Source organism: Cygnus olor, chromosome 3, assembly GCF_009769625.2.
Source record: "Cygnus olor isolate bCygOlo1 chromosome 3, bCygOlo1.pri.v2, whole genome shotgun sequence".
NCBI lineage: Eukaryota > Metazoa > Chordata > Aves > Anseriformes > Anatidae > Cygnus > Cygnus olor.
Window position 1 is genome coordinate 39,504,647 of NC_049171.1, and position 16,287 is coordinate 39,520,933.

A 16,287-nucleotide genomic window follows, 5' to 3' on the forward strand; every position below is an offset into this window, starting at 1 on the left:
TAGACTGAGTGCCCAACAGCAGCTGGAACACATCAACAGCACTGCTAGAGCACAACTTTCCGCTTTTATCAGCTATAAAAGCTGATATGGGCCAGCCCAGTATCTCACGGATTACAGAGCATGCTACTGATTCTTAAAAACAAGGCATGGAAATGGGAGAACCTCAATATACTTTGGAGAAGATGGAGGGGGACCCACCTAAACAAAGAGTACTGAGAATAATACAATGGTGGATTTTAAAACAAGAAGATGGAAAAATGCAAAGTTGTGCTGGAGAAAAAATGATGAAACAAATTGGTAAAAAGGGAAAATAAAATGGTTGACTGGCTGGAGATGATGTTAGATTTTATTTCCCTAACTGTGGTATATAGTTGGACTTGAAACTAACAATATTTGCAAAATATTGTACTCTATCTCCTTTGAATGGGGCAGAAGTGTATTTAAATAGAAGTCTTGCTTTTCAATGACAAAATAATCTTAATGCAAGCAATTTACACAGCTCTTTTGAGCTAAGAAATTACTGCATAGCTACATTTATGAAACAAAACTATGAGAATACTAAACAAGACACAATATCAACTGTGATTTAGAAATGATGTCGATAAGCATATAGTTTTAGCCGTATTCAGTACAGAAATCAAGGAGTATCATCAACTTTGCAACATATTTGGAGAATCTCGTATTCTTCTGAACAACACTTTCACCTGCATCAGCTACTTCAGAAAGAAATAGAAACACACACTCCCAAAACGTGAGGAGACATACTATATTGGCAAGATTTGAGAAGACTGCACTTAGCTAGCACTGTTTTTATCTGTCTGACCTAGAATTACACAAGCTTTCAACCACAACTTTTATCAACTCTTTGAAGTTTTATCATTCCAAGGTACAAGGGTGGCAATACTCGGAGGAAGCAGTGAAAGACTGAATGGGAATTAAAAGCACTTTGCACTCTCAAGCAAGCCAGGGAAAGAATCTTATTTAGCTTCAGGAGAGCACTGCCAATACTAACAAAACATTCGTCGTCTGGCACTACATGCCAGTAGGTAGCGTACAAACCTGCACTAGTGTTTTGACACAAGCTAAATGGGCAAAGTTTGAAGCGTCACTTGTATCTGCCATGGTAGCTTTTCAGTTCATTTTGCACCATCTCCTGAATGTCAGGGTGAAAAAAAAAAAAAGGCAGGGGGAGACAAGGCAAAACAGAAGTCAAAGCTTCAAAAAGAAAGGTAACTAAATTAGCAAATACCGTATGTTAAATATCTGTCTAGTTCTCTCTATCAGCTTAACTCAAACAGAAAACTTGGACACTACATTTATTTTTTTCTCCAGTTTCATGCCCTCTGAAAACGAAAGCTTAGTATCAGTATATTCACCATCCCAGTTAAATCTTATCACTCCAAGAAGCAGTATGAACCAACATGCGCTAATCCAGAATCAAAGCCAATTCCATAACCACTACACAGAATAATTCTTTTTGCAAGCTCCAAGCTCCCTTCTCTGCTCTTCAACTCTGGCTATGTCTGCTCCAGGGATCTTGGGCATGAGCCACACTCACAGCTCATTCCTGTAATGAAAATGTTCTCTGCTCCCAGCAACTATAACTTAACTTTGCCATGTAAAAGAGCCTCTCTTTCCAATTCTCATGGCTTTGGGAGATTTTTTTTTCTGACTCATATCACAAAGCCTGCCCATTCTGCCTTGATTATCTTGTTTTATTACTATCTGTAGCCCTGGCATTTGTTTGAAATTTTGTTAAAAATAGGCAGTTGCATAAAGAATGACTAGTACAGCAAATGCTGCACCAAGCGATGTTATATATTTTATTGCATACAAAGTTGGTATGCCAGAACCAACAATATCAATTATTTGGGTCTGAAAGCATATTTTTCCTCTCCTGCTTGCAACAGTGTAATCTTGGCAGAAATAACTGAGAAAAGCAGCATGGTGGTAGGTAAGAACTCCTAATAACATAAGATCATGATTGGATCAAGTGCTGTGCTTTGGGACACATCTCCGGGAAGAGAGAATAACAATGCTTGCGTTCTCAGCGTGTGACAAGGATACTTGGCATACTATCTGCTCGGCCATCATCCCAAATTACTAATTACCTGTGCCAGTGTCCTTGTTGCACTGAAAAAGTCTGCTTTTCCCTGAAGATCTGCAAGAGAAAAATTAAATCAAATGCTTTCCCATTTGTTCAGAGTGGCTAATGAAAAATTCATTAATGAATACTTGGGCAAAAAGGCTCTCTCTGCAATTATAGCACACGGTCATAAAAGCCAATGCATGATGGCTGGTGAATATTTCTCTGCAGAAATTGACCCAACAAAGCTTCCTACTTGGTAGTGAGAGGAAGTTCTGAATAAATATTTGTTTTCCCGTATTTATTTCTACACTGGGCGAGACAAGACAAAAGGATGTTTACATGCTGAACTCATTTCAGGTTTTGCTCTTTGTGCACAATTTGGTCTGTAAGGTTACAGGGCTTTTAATCTCACATACATTGTGGATTGTATGATCATCACCATCATAATGAAACCAGACAGAATTTACTTCCCGTTCCCCCACCCCGACACCGGGACGGCACGCTGAAATGAGAGAGTTAGTCATGTAAAACTGAGCTAAGAACGCTATGCAACATGTCAGCCACTTGGCTCCATCCCCGCCTGAAACGGTGCCACTGGACGCTGCTCCTGCCAACGCGCCACCAGGCTGAGCGGGTCAAGCAGCAGTGTAACCCAAACCAGAAAGATCAGAAGATGTGCAATTTAGCTTGTCTGCAGGAAAGACGGACGACAGTCCCTAGGTGTTTCTACAAGTCCTTTTGCTCTAGGCACAATCAGATTTTATTGAACCGTAATCCTAGATAAGTATACTGAATCTTACAGCTGAAGTCAATTACAGGGTGTTAAATGGCAGGCTTCCTGATTTGCAGGAGGGAAATCACTTCTTCGGTATAAGACCATATTAGTTCAGCAACTAGTTACTTGCCGCTTGGGCATGGTGTTGAAACAGCAGTGGACAACTAAGCATTTTGCCTTACTTTCAGGCACCAGTCTTCCCGAACTGCGAGCAGACCAAATTCCTGGGCTTACCATCTGGAGCACGACAGGCAGAGAGGGGACATCCAGTGACAGCACCACCACGTCTCAAACAGGGCCATGTTCTCTTGGGGTTGGGGACTCTGAGCTAACCAGTCTCAGAAGAGACAAGACATCACTTTTCCTGTAATTGAAGATCCTCGCACTCAGAGGCTTAGGTTAGATGCAGCAGCCAACCCTGAGCTGGTTCTTTATTCATCTAAAATGGGAGTGTCTCAACCAAAATCAACAGGGTTGTTCATGGGTCTCTCCACAAGACAGGGAAAACTAGGTGCAGTGAAATGGTGAGGAAAACAAACAGGAAAGCAACTTGACGACAGCTGAAGACGATGCAACTTGCCCAAGACAAAGACTGACTGCCATTCCGGAGTAAGGAACAAGTGGAGAAGGGAGGACCTGGGAGATGGAGGAGGGAAGAGCACACCTTGTGCCACTTCTGCATCCTACCTGATGCAAGTCATGACAGGGAAGAAACTTCTCGTGAAAGGACCAGGATAGAGAAAACTGGTGGCAGAAAGACGTCTGGGTGAGTATGGGTCTGACAGGAAGGCAGGGGAGATGTTTCTGTGGCCACAGAAAGACTGAAATATAGCAGGGATGGGAGGACAACGCAGGTCCCAGTGAGGAGGAGGATCTCTTATTAGCCCTGGCCACTCGGAGAAAGGTGAGGATCAGGTCAAAGGAAGCTTTAAGAAAACAGGGCCAAATAAAAAAAAAATGGGAAGGCAGTAAGAGGGTGGGAGCACAGGAAACAGAAAGAGCTGTTGTAGCAGAAGTAAAGAGAAAACAAAAAGTGAACATGGTCTGAATGTGAACCTATGTGTACTTTCAAGATCTCATCAATGGCTGGAAAAGAGCATTAGTAAGTGGAGAAGAAAAACAGCGTACAGGGCTCCACGCCCTCTTCCCAGAGAAATAATTCCTGTAAATGCTGAGAAAAGTTTAACTATCAACCCACAAGAGATAAAAAGGACACATCAAAAGGCATGTGACTTGTCATTTCTGATTCCTTACTCAGAATTAGTATCGGCACCATGTGAGATTCATATCAAAATCTCTTAAATGAATATTGCCTATCAGGGGCTGAGTGGAGGAGCAGAGGGACTGAAGGCCAAACGTAGTGCTGGGCTCATGGGACACCCTCAGCAGGTACAACGTACACCTTGCAAGGTGGCCAAGAAGGTGATGGCCAGCTCCCTTGTACTGCCTTCATCAACTGAGTAGTGTCACCTCTGGTAACCTCCTGAACAGGCTCAAGTGTTCTCCAGTTTCTTTCTTACACACAACCATATTTAAATGTCAAGAGATCTCTGTGTAATTCAGGAGATGACAGAAGCTGCGTTTATGATCCAGTTGGGTTTGTGTGGGTCGTGTGTGTCAAGTAGATAGGAATGACTCAAACTATGAAGAGGCAGACCGTGAGGAGAAAGGCGAGAGACAGGGAATATTCCAACTGCCTGCCGCTGCACAGGGAGAGCCAAACTACATGAGAAACAGATCTGAAAGACCCAAAAAAGGGGAAAAAAAAGCAAACAACACCTTCCTAGATCTGGAAATCAATTTCTCTACTCCTAAACAAACGAAATGCAAAAAGCATGGGTAGTTCTTCTCTGTGAGGAAGCTCATCCCACTCACGCAAGTCCCCAGGCTGGCTCTCCCCATTGCAACATCCACGTCTTTCAGAAGCACCAGTAGGCTTCACCTTCCTGACACACCTCTGGAAGGGAGGAGGATGATCTCTGTTTTAAAAATGAGGAAGTTGGTCATGGGGCAGATGAAGGAGGTTGCCTGAGAACACACAGGAAACCTGTGACTGAGGCGGGGAACTGAACCCAGACCATGAGTTCCAGTTGGGTGCCCCGTCCAAGCTGGGTGGCCAACAGACCACCTTTTCTACCAGGGCTTTGAAATTTAAGTTTGGTGTGTTTTTTAATTAATGTGTTTTTTTCATTTGTCTAGCCACTACGTTTCATTTCACTCACACTTCTGCTTTGTGGAAGCTTTTTATTCTGCTTCTTTTTATTTTGGCTTTAAAAAACCCACAAGTGAACATTAAACAGAATTTAACCTTCACTATTTGGTTTTCTCCCCTACCAACATCGGCCTCTCTCTAGGTCTCAGCATTCAGTGTCCTTTGTTTGTGCACTCTGTGCTCATAATTATGGCTTGATCAAAATGTATCAGTGATTTTCAAAAGGAGGTTTCTTATTCACAGTTTCAAAGAATTACAGCAAATGCGTACTGGGAACAGCAGTGTTGTGAGGCAACAGCCCAGACCTGGTGGGAAAACCAGAGCAAGGAGATGCACAAAAAAGGTAAGTTCCCAAGTAAATGCTCCAATGCTGCTAGGAGTTACATCAAAATGAGCAATCAGCTGAAGAAAAGCTACCAGTAAGCCAACGCATGAGACTGCCTAGAATGTTTTAACTGTTAGGCTAATGAATCACTGTGTACATGTGAGCAGTGTACTTACAGTCAGGGTACTGCAGCTAACTAGTCTCTCTGATGGGTGAGAACAGTGTCTCTTCCATTGTCATCGTGACCTATTGTTTAATTGATATTTGAAAACCTCTAAAGATCTTCTAGTGAAAGGCACATAACATACATTTCTAAGACAAAATTCAGTGGTATTATAGTATTTGCAACAAGTCAAACCCTTATTTCATGAAATAATTCACACTGGGTGAAACACAAGAAGTTTCAAGATATGGAGAAGAAAAAAATATCAAATTTCCACTTGTGTGTAATAACCCACATAGTAAGAAAGAAAAAAAGACGACAGACATTTGTGAGAAAATGCTGCAAAACCATGAACTTTCAAAAGTGCCCAGAATGCTATTTTCACCTCATGTGGATGCAGCCCAAACTATCTACAACTAACCAAGGTGCATCAGAAGAATGTCATCATTCCACTTCCACCACAGAGTGTCATTACCTTTTGCCCATTATGCGCCCAAGGCTGACAAGCCCTACAAAATAACCTAAGACTTTTATGCTTAAAGCAGCTGAGCAGCTGCAAAAATAACCCTCTAAAAATATTTAATACTTAGTCCTACTCAGCAGCTGGAAAAACAATTACTGATTGAAAAATTCAGTGCTTGATATTACTTAATAGATGGGGAAAAACTATTTCTGAATCATAATTAACATTTTTTTAACTATTTAAAAGCATGCATCTGCTGTTTGAGGCTTCACAGAGAGACAATACATGGCCTTCTGGCACCATTAAACAGACTAAAGTGGTTGAATTTGAAGGACATGAGGCAGAAAGCCACAGTGGAGTAGGGAATCCTTCAGTGACCTGGTATAACTGAGACTGCACAACTACCTCAGTAGCATGCGCCCTGGGACACCAGGTCTGAACCCGGTCTATGAAGCAAGCAGCGACTACCTCAGGGTAAATTAAATAAACGCACAGCTTCAGCTCCTGGTGCCACAGGGATTCAAACACCGTGACACACGATGAAAGAAAATACAGTGATAACAGCAATAAAATGAGGCTACCCTCAAAATGGCCACGCCACTGACAGACAGCTCTAGGGCAGTGCCTCCCCAGGGCCTGGTCGCAGCGGGACTTCCTGCTGGGAAGTGCCGTGCCACCATGTCGGAGAAGACCAGAAGCTCTTGTGACACCCAGAGGTGCCACCCAGAGGTGACACCTGCCTCCCCTGCTGGAAACACCACCAGCTTGGGTTGGGGCTTACATTCCAGAAGCAGACAGACCACGTACAGGCAGAATGCCAGCCAAAACCAAACTTTCTGTCTTCTAAATTTCTACAGAATTTTCCCCAAGCAACTCCCTGACTAACTGTCCACTAGGCACAGTAGAGGTGTCCCACCACTAGCAGCAACCATGCCCTTTCTAACTCTTGTTCACGTCCACCCATGTTGAATCAAGCCAAGCAGTGGCCCGGTAGGAATTGATGATGAAATGGCAGTCAGGGTACCTGGCAGAACTGAGTCAAGGATTTTTGTCATGCACAACCTCACCTGGAGAGTGATCCAGGTGTGCCAGCTGACTACGGTGAACAGAAATCCAGAAACAAACCTATTCCAAAAAAAGCTCTCAATTGCTTTACCATTCGGTTTCAAGGACTCAATGTTGGAATTAGCACTTTTTTTTTTTTCATTTTAAACAGGTTTATGTAAAGCAAATGTAACCTGTAGGGAATATTTTCCAAGGTGCTAAGCAGTTTGAGCAACCTGTATAATGTCCTTAACTGTAAGTGACTTGAGCCCTGAATCATTAATGTTCCTGCCCTTTTTCTCTGAAGTGCCTGTACTATCAGAGGCCATTTCAAGGGAAGTACACCTAAGTCATAAATACCTCTCATATCATGATAACCTGCATCATCAGCAGCAGAAAAACAAAGGCAATATAAAAAGAAATAAAATAGGTGTAAAATTTCATGTCACAAACACACCTAAATGGATTATACTTTCAAAAGTAACTGTATAAAAGGGCACGATGAGGTTTTCTTGTGTACTTCTTGAAGTTTTCTAGGATGATGTTACTAACTTTAAGAGTAAATGTGTTCTCAATGACATGCAGATGCACTCAATGCAAACGGCTTTTAATCTGAAATTGGGTCTTTTCATTGACATATGGTCATCACTGAGACAGACAGATGACCAAATTCACTGCCATTCACAGTACACTGAGGTTCCCTACCCATACCCACAGCATGTTGGTAGACACAACCCAGTGCTCTTTTCAGATCAGTAAGGGCACCTATCCATGACGTATCTTGAATTCAGGTAGGCAGATCACAGTTTATGCCCCAAAGCTAAAATGCTGAAGCACACAAATGCGGGCAGGGTTGAACACTAAAAAAACCATGTATGCCACAGAGTGAAATACTGCACTGGCAAATGACAAAATAGATCAATATGTACTTTGCCAGATTTGTTTCTAGACTTACAAGTAGCTGTCTATTCTTGGAAATGTTTAGGTACTGTGCTGTGGAGTTTTAAAGCAAGTCACCAAAAAGCCTTTAAAGGATTTTCGATAAATGCTTCAGGCATGGCAGTCTGAAGCTCATGTTCTCATGGGCACTGCTACTGTCTAGTAGATATTAGTAAAATTATGAAATTATAAGCAACAGTCAAAACATCCAGAAAATGCCCCCAAAATAAAGAAACCATTCTATGCTGCTTTTGCAAAAATACTTACTTACAACACAGTTCTGGAAGTGATTTCCAAGCAAGCCAACTGCTGCTTTAGACAGTTTACTGGATGGTGTGGCTCAGCTCTTTCATACAAGAAGCACCTACAGTTATATCTGGAAAAGGAAATAAAACCAAAATTCTTTGTGAGCAAATACGCAAATAAAGTCGTTTTTCTTTCTAAAACCATAATCAGGTTAAAACCAGCTTTAGCAGGACTATATGAAATTCTCATGCCAAGCTTCAAGTGTGTTGTCCATTTACAGGAACAAGCACCAAAGCACAGTCAAAGCCGACCTAGGAGGCTGGAGCTGAGAGCAACCATGCTTTGAGAACAAAAACATGCTGAACGTATCAAAGCAGTGAACAACCTGGCGCAGCTGTTTTTCTCATCTAGTTCTACTTGAAGCATTCTCAGGAAACGCAAAATGAAATACTGGCGTTAGTGTCAAAAACCTAGGTGATTTCAGCAGGGCCAAGAACTCCAGGCACCAACTTCTTTTTCTCTCTTGAGTGGGTGTTCACTTGTAAGTTTTAGACATGTTAGCAATTCAATGACTGAACGAATTAATGTTCAACTTAACAGTCATTGTTAGGCTGGGAGGTTATTACTGCTTGTTCTGTTACAGTGACAGATTAAAATAGGTTTGTATCTGAAAAGTTGTTTTCCACAATACATATTCCCTGACTTTTCGTACCAAATCATTTTCTTCCATCACGTCAACTCCTATTGTGTGAACCATCACTGCGAACTCTGCCACAACGGCTGGGATGGGCAAGGAGAAACAGCACGGCGACAGCCAAGGAAGAGATGGAGCTCAGCCCCTGTTACTTCTCTTTGGGCTGCCATCTTTTTTCCAAGTATTTTATGTCGCTTATACGAGACTTCTTGGCAAAGGAGCACACTCACATTTTCAGGCCACGTTCTACTTTTAAAGCAAGCAAACAAAAGCAAAACCCAAAAGCAAAGAAAGGGCTTGACTTTATCCAGCCACCTAGAGAACAGAGAAACCTGTTCACTATCAGGCACTATTTCCATGCACAGGATGGAAAGCTGTGACTTCCCAGACCACAGACTGGAAGGCAGGTTCTTATCAGTGGAAAAAGCAAGCACCAAATTTCAACGTTGAGCTGACTGGTATGGAAGAAGAAAAAAATACCACTACATGTCTAATTTTTGCAGACTCAGATCCATTTTGTACTAGTAAATGAGTTTTCATCCTTCCCTCCTTCATTTTTTTTTTTCTTTCAGGGTAGATAGCAAGCTGCTGACAACTCACACTGTACTAAGAGCTGTTCACACCGCACAAAGTGTTTACCACTCACAACTGATGCTAAAAATTAATTTACAGCACCACTACAGAAAGCTTTGACAAATTGTCATGTGTTGACACAGTCATAAGTTGTTGGTTAAAAAAAGTAACACTTCCCTCTTCTGCCACCTCATGTTTGAGATCAGGGATGGGCACATTATGCAAAGTTTGAGGGTTTGTAAGCTTCACAAATGTTTGGGCTTCACAAAACAAGCTAGGTTGTGAAACTTTTTTCTCTTACAGTTAGGCGTGTGTTTATTGCTAAAAAGACTCTAGTAAGAAAAAAATATCCTTTCTCATCTACCAAGATCTGTGTGTTGTGCAAAACCAGGAGAAAAGGCTGTAAAATAAATAACCCTGCACGACAGTTGTTCTTCCCATGTGAACGATAAGATCAGACCCGTGACAAATACCCAGCTACTCAGAGCTGCAGACACCACCCACCTACTGTAGAAAGGAAAAAAAAATATAGCTGCAAGTAAGAGTTTTAATTGTTCTCAGCTGTCACACAATGTTATCTTAAGTGAACGCATTTATTTCTCAATTCTTCTGTATTGCTCTATAAGAAAAAAAAAAAGCAGTGGTGTTCATCAGACGAGGTCCAATTCGATTTCCGTGTACTCAAGATAGTAACCATTAGTCAGCACTTGTGCCCGCGGCAGCTCTTAAATTTAAACTCCTCCTTTTCTTGGTCAGGGCAGGCTAAATAATCTGTCTTGTTTACACAGTAGAATTGGTAATGGACACAAAGGCAGTTTTGGCTGAAAGGAGAAGTGTTTCAATAGTACCGTGCTAACTTAAAATGTTAGCCGCACCCTGGACTAAATCATGGCTCAGAAACAAGGCTAAGGCTGGGAAGAACCAAAGCAACAGGAGATGAGCCAGGCATCCACTTGGTCAAGGTAAAATGACCCGAAGTTATCTTCATCTTTCTTTTCTCCTAAAGTTTATCTTTAAGCTGCCCAGCACTTGTGCAGAGCCATCCATGTGAACTGGGGACTTTCGTCCAGCAGCCAAGCCAAGCCGATGTACTCCGACGTCAGTAATGAGCAGGACATGAAGACTGCCAGTGCAAGAGAGAAGAAAGGGAGATAAGCTGGGCCCCACATCAGGCAGGAGTTGGAACACTAGAAATAGTTCAGGGCAGCACGACAGCACAGAGAAAGAACCATTCTCAGCCAAGTGGGCTTCATGAGGAGCACTGAAGAGCCACTTTTTCCACTACCCATCCATCCTTCCAACACTGATAGCTCTCATTAAACTCCACCACCTTCTGGAGCACACACTGCACAAGAAGGCGAAGGAAATTCATTCAGGAAATTAACTTTGCAATACAAGGAATTCATTTTCTCTCCCCCCCTCCCCAACATTCATACAAAGAGGAGATGCTTTGAGTGGTTCCTGACACCCGAAGGGAGGCAACTTTACACCTTCGCAGAGGTGATCCACTCACCCTAGCCTGTGCCTGCAGCAGTGCAAGCAGATGCCTGTAATTTCTCTACAAAACCTGAGGTACGTAATCTCAACCAAAAGGAGCTCCTGCAAAACATTAAGCGGATGAAATTTCATACAGACTCCTCGCTTGCTCACACCTCACACACCTTCTCTGAACTTTTTTTTTCTGCTAAAACGTAGAAATCTCACACCGCACTATTCGACTGGCTTTATTGCCACTGAAACAGATACAGTGTGAACTTGCTTTTGAGACCTTGATTTCATGTTAGCAGTGGACTAACACAGAGATATTTGCACAACACGCATGTAGAAAACTGGTAGCTCCCCATAGACCTACTCGGGCTAGCAGAAGAGCAGCACATGTCCCGGTACAAAATTTCTGTATGACCTGAGATGTTACTCTGAAAAACGACACATTACTCTCTGGTACATCTAATGGAAGCAGAGACATTTACGTCATTACACTCAGGATGGACATTATCTTGTGCTGCTGATTGGAATGATATCATCCATGATTAATTAGCTTAGATTGATGTACATTTAGAAAAGCAATCAAGAGGCACCTCCTGTCCCCCATCGATAAAATCTTGCAAAATCTCATGCAGGAGTACATGCCTGTTCAAACCAAGGCAGGGCCAGTGCAAGAAAATCAAGAAGGGTTCAGCAACTGGGCAATGCAGACGGGGACACTCCTGTGGCCTCCCTAATCCACACCTCTGTGCTGCCCTTCAGGTTTTGGCACACGGAGGATGGATGGCAGTGTCTTGGCCAGTCTACAACCCACTGCTGTTTGCAAGGTGTTAGAAGAAAGCCACACGATTTCAAAAGTAGAAGGGAACATATGAATCTGTCCTGCTCTCTTGATGATTAACAGTTGGACTTGATGATCTTAGAGGTCTTTTCCAACCTAAATGATTCTATGACTTCTATGACTCTGTGATGCACAAATGTTGCCGAAGGGGTAAAGTACAATAAATAAACTGAGAAATTAGTTGTATTGGCACTGCCTGCATGTGATGCAGACTGCATGACACAACATCTCTGCCTAGAAAGAAAAAAAAAGGATAGGTGCAGCTGTGTTATTCCCTGGGCACCACTGTTCCAGCCAGCGAGGACAACGCTGGGGTTTAAGACAGCCCCTCCTCTCCCAAAGCAAGAGATGTCAGTGACTACGACGTGGGTAATTTTCCTGTCTCCGCTCTGCACCCGTCTGTACATCGCTGCAAAGGTCACCGCGTCATATCTGTTACACCGAGGTCTGCCGCCCACCAGCAGACAGGGAAGCAGCTTATCTGGGCAGCCTGGCAGGACCTCCTGCAAGCACTTGGGTGAAGGGGAAAAAACCGTGCAGCTTTCTACTGTGTGGGGGCTTCAAAAATAGCTCCAGTTCTTAAGAAGGGACTGAGATGCTCAAATTACCTCGAACTGAAAGGATCTCAACCTACACCAGCTCTGCTCAGCAAAGCCCAAAGACATCATTCCCTTTCTGACTCTCCCTCCCTGGCGCGGGAGAGCGAGCTCTGGGAAGTGATAGCTCTGTTAGCATGAAATGGTGGGGAAAAGGATCAGATCTTCATTCGTGCCTCTCTGGAGCACACCTTAAGCTTCCAGACCTCTCAAGCAGAAGGAACCTGGTGGCTCTGTGAAGAGTTTAATCACGGGAAAGCCAGCATCCACGTTTCCCCTTTTGTGGGCTCCATCAAAAAGGCAAGCACCCCTCAAAGGCAGTGGGAACTGTCTGCCCCCTGCACAGAAATGTACTCAGACACATGCACACGGGCCTCCCTCTGCTCTCCCTCTCATTTTAAGTCTTTTTCTAACTGCATACATTACTGTATTTTTTCACAACTTTCTTAGCATTACATCTGTTGTATGCTGCGTAACAATCAATGCCAGCATTATCTATAGCATTAGCAAAGAAGCAAAACATGTAATTCATTGAAATAGGACTCTCTTCTTCCCCAACTTCTCATAGCCATTTTTGGCTATGTTAAATAAATCCATCTGCTTTCTTGCTTGACTTGTATCTACTGTGATCAAACCTTTACCAAAGCTAGAAGCATTTTGTTTCTAACGAATATATTCCCATGGCTGCTCCCAAGTCAAGTCTCTACTTCTGGCTTAGACAATGTCATACAACTTTTATTGTAATTCAATGCTTACAAACAAATGAACTTTAAAATTCAGTTAAATGACAACACACAGCTGAGGGACTCTGGAGGCTTAGCTATCTCAGGAGCAAAAATCACTCTTTGTACTGCTTTTGTAGAACTGACAGTAGGATTCTCTGGATGTCTCTGAGCCACCTCATGCCAGGAAAATAACTAGATAACAAAGAAAATCTAGAGATACCAAGTTTTATGAGACCTTTAGCAAAAGTGTTTAAATCAGAGCATTCTGGTTAGCACATACTGAAATCCTCAGATCTACATCACGTGGTGCCGCCTTGCATGTGCAGCCAGGTTATGAGCCAAGAGAAAGAACCAACTCCAGAGATCAGAGATTGGTCTCACCTGCCAAAATACAGCACTGCAGCTGGAAGCTTTTCCTGACCTTTCCATCCCCAGTGACTTCCACAGGAGAAAACACTGCAGGAAAGGTACCAAAGAAGTTAACTAGTAGCATATGATTCATCTTCTATCCCTGCTGATAATGACAACTCAATGAAAAGAAGAACATAAGCCCCACGTCCTCTCAGGTGTGCTCAAGGAGCAAAGTGGTCGGATGCTGCAGGGAAAACCTTTGGCACTTACCCCCAAATTACAAAAGAATCCCAATTTCAGGAGTTGCTGGCCTGCAGTGAGGACATGTTCAACGCACTGTCCGACCAGCAACGCAGCCGCTCATGTTGGTGACACAAATGTTGAAGAGGCATGTGGGTATATGTGAAAGTTTCACTCAATCCTAAATTGGTCCAGTTCCTGTCTTCCCAATGGCTTCCCTCACCATTAGAAATGCTTTGGTTTGGATTTTAGTCAAGTCTGGTTCACAGTGCTCAAATTCAGCTGTTGAAAAAAAAACCCTGCTGGAACGCCTTACTCATTACGCAGCCTTGCAAAAATTATTAGCTATGTTACAAGGCATTTCCCTTTGGGGACCAGAAAGGGTGAAGAAAGGGGATGGAGAGTGACAGTCTGTGGTTTCTAATGCAGCAGCAAGAAAATAAATAAGTAAGAGGAATACAGGATATAATGTGTTTACATTTGTCAAAACAAGTTTCCTGGAGACAGTGAGGGTTCATGCTGCTGAGCTGTCACTTCTGCTAGAAACTGCTGCCTCATGCTATCGGGAGGTCAGTCACTGACCTACTTTCTGATAGAACTGAATTAATTTGCTACTTCTGTACACAAACCTTTTTTTTTTTTTTTTTAAAGGGATACTCAACAAATTCTTTAGAAGTTGCTTTTTAAACCAACTTGGAGCTTCACCTAATGGCGTGCAAGGACATTATGCTCCCTGGCATAGGGCCCACTATGCTCGGTCTGCTTATTCTTTTGGAAAAATCCATACAGAATATTTTTAATGAGTTGACACAACAAATAATGTCTGTCCTTTTTGAACTCTTACACTACACTAACACTCAAATACTTGCGATATAACCTATTACAGACAATAACGGAGGACAGCACTCAAATAAAAAAAAAAACCTCCAGGCTGCTCCTGAAATAGATGCCTCCTTCAACAGGATTAGCTCCCCAAATAGACAGATGGATGACATGGCATATTTATAGGATTAAAACACAAAGTTATTAATAGGAAACAAAATGAGTAGGCGAAACTTATAAACTAAATACCTGTTGATCCGATCATCCCCTGCACAGAGCCACACAACAAACATCTGCACTCACCGGGAGACAGTGGTCCGTCAGGAGCTCTTATGCTACAGCATTATACTCAGAAAGTGAAGTGGCAGAAGTAGGAGCAAAAGAGGTGGCATCTACCTGCACGTTTTGCTTAACGGCTACATGGACACAGATCTAATGGCATTACACTAACCCCGTCATTAAAATAAAACCACAGCTGAGCCAAATCCTTGGACTATCAAAACACCAGAAATCATCTCTTGAAATCATCCTTAGCCATGATATAATAGAAAACTTCACAGCTTGTGTGGACGTGTCTTTCTAGCTCTCACATGGGTAACAGCACTGCTGTTCAGAAAGAGAAAAGCAGTGTGTTGCTCAGTGAAGGCCGGGCCACTCTGCATTGAGGTTATTTGGAAGATGAGGCCCCATCCACTAACACCTGCATCAGGCCTCTCAGGCAACCTGTTCTCATACTTTGGCTCCATCTTCCACCTGCAATGTGACGATAAGGATCTCCTCCAAATGCTTGGCTTGGTTAGTGCTGAGACACTGGGGTAGAGACTTGCACTTTACATTTCCCCAGGGTCCAATATAACAATAAGGGAGGTAGTACTGACTACCAGACAATTGCTAGTATCAAAACAGATTTATGATCACTCAAGTTCTTGGACTTGATGAGGCTGATGTTGCCAAAGATAACTATGCTAAAACTAGCACTTCCAACTGCAAGTGCATTTCTGTCAACCTTTTTAGCTTTCATCTCTGCATATTTACAAGCCCCAAATCTGAAGTTCAAATAAATCCAATAATTCACTCAAACCCACCAGGATTTGAAAACATTAGGGAAGTGTCAAGATGTCATCGAGCTTGTTCTGCGGAAAAGAGTACTTTATAGTTTCAGAAAGAAATAGACAAGGGAGCTATTTAACGAGATGGTGGCATATTGAAACATGGATAGATAAGTAATTAATAGCTACCTTCTCTAAGTGAAAACTCTTCTGAGTGAAAAATCAGTTTATATGAAAAACTACAAGTCAATTGCTGCCATTTTGGGTGGATAAGAACTGTCACACGTTAGCATCTCCATTACCATGAAGAGTTTTACTCCTCTGAAGCAACTCACTAAGCTCTTCACATAAAACAGCAAGTGGGAAGGCAAGGAACTAACAGAAGGAGATACCAAAGAAATGTCGAAGTTCACAACTATAATTCTAAGGAAAAATGTTGTAAGAAATCCATGAAAGTGGAGGAGATTCTCCCACAACAAGTTAAAGCTAAGGCAACAGATTCATTTTAGTCCCTCGGTGAAAGAGCAATTGCATGACTGTATAGACACCATCACTGGGATTCAGAACATTGGCCAAATAACTTCTATAGGTTGGTACCTCAAAACATTTTCCTATTAAAAGGTCCAATATTTGACTAGGATGTCATTTGATTCAC

At 42.5% G+C, this 16,287-nt stretch overlaps 1 long non-coding RNA gene across 1 annotated transcript in view; it reads right to left on the bottom strand.

The window, feature by feature from the left end:
* The window catches only part of LOC121066802, a 109,073-nt gene that overhangs the window by 15,770 nt on the left and 77,016 nt on the right, over positions 1 to 16,287 (bottom strand). The window contains exon 3 of the long non-coding RNA XR_005817963.1: positions 8,278 to 8,386. This is a non-coding gene — a long non-coding RNA (uncharacterized LOC121066802). The remainder of the gene's footprint in view (positions 1 to 8,277; positions 8,387 to 16,287) is intronic.